Here is a 1,379-nt window from a genome sequence, read left to right on the forward strand (position 1 = left end):
AATAAAGAAAACCCAAAGGGAGACAACTCGGGAGATAGAAACCCTAGGAAAGAAATCAGGAACGATAGATACAAGAATCAGCAACAGAATACAAGAGATGGAAGAGAGAATCTCAGGTGCAGAAGATTCCATAGGGAACATGGACACAGCAATCAAAGAAAATGCAAAATCCAAAAAGATCCTAAGTCAAAACATCCAGGAAATTCAGGACACAATGAGAAGACCAAACCTATGGATAACAGGAGTAGATGAGAATGAAGATTATCAACTCAAAGGGNCAGCAAATATCTTCAACAAAATTATAGAAGAAAACTTCCTGAACCTAAAGAAAGAGATGCCCATGAACATTCAAGAAGCCTACAGAACCCCAAATATACTGGACCAGAAAAGAAATTCCTCCCGACACATAATAATCAGAACAACAAATGCACTAAGTAAAAACAGAATATTAAAAGTAGTAAGGGAAAAAGGTCAAGTAACATACAATGGCAGGNCTATTAGAATTACTCCAGACTTCTCACCAGAGACAATGAAAGCCAGAAGATCCTGGACAGATGTTATACAGACCCTAAGAGAACACAAATGCCAGCCCAGCCTACTATACCCAGCGAAACTTTCAATTACCATAGATGGAGAAACCAAAGTATTCCATGACAAAACCCAATTCACACAATATCTTTCCACGAATCCAGCCATTCAAAGGATAATAAAGGGAAAACACCAGTACAAGACAGAAACCAAGCCCTAGAAAAAACAAGAAGGTAATCCTTCAAGAAACCTAAAAGAAGACAGCCACAAGAAAAGGATGCCAACTCTAACAACAAAATTGAAAGGAAGTAACAATTACTTTTCCTTAGTATCTCTTAATATCAATGGACTCAATTCCCCAATAAAGAGGAATAGACTAACAGATTCACTCCACAAACAGGACCCAACATTTTGCTGCTTACAGGAAACTCATCTCAGGGAAAAAGACAGACATGACCTTAGAGTAAAAGGCTGGAAAACAATTTTCAAGCAAACGGTCTGAAGAAAAAAGCTGGAGTAGCCATTCTAATATTGAATAAACTAGACTTCCAACCCCAAGTTATCAAAAAAGACAACGAGGGGCACTTCATACTCATCAAAGGTAAAATCTTCCAAGATGAACTCTCAATCCTGAATATCAATGCTCCAAATGCAAGGGCAGCCACACTCATTATGGGAACTTTAGTAAAGCTTGAAGCACACATTGCTNCTCACACAATAATAGTGGGAGAGTTCAACACCCCACTCTCACCAATAGACAGGTCCTGGAAACAGAAACTAAACAGAGACACAGTGAAACTAACAGAAGTTATGAAACAAATGGATTTAACACATATCTACAGTACATTTTA

This window comes from Mus pahari, chromosome 1, assembly GCF_900095145.1.
Source record: "Mus pahari chromosome 1, PAHARI_EIJ_v1.1, whole genome shotgun sequence".
Taxonomy (NCBI): domain Eukaryota; kingdom Metazoa; phylum Chordata; class Mammalia; order Rodentia; family Muridae; genus Mus; species Mus pahari.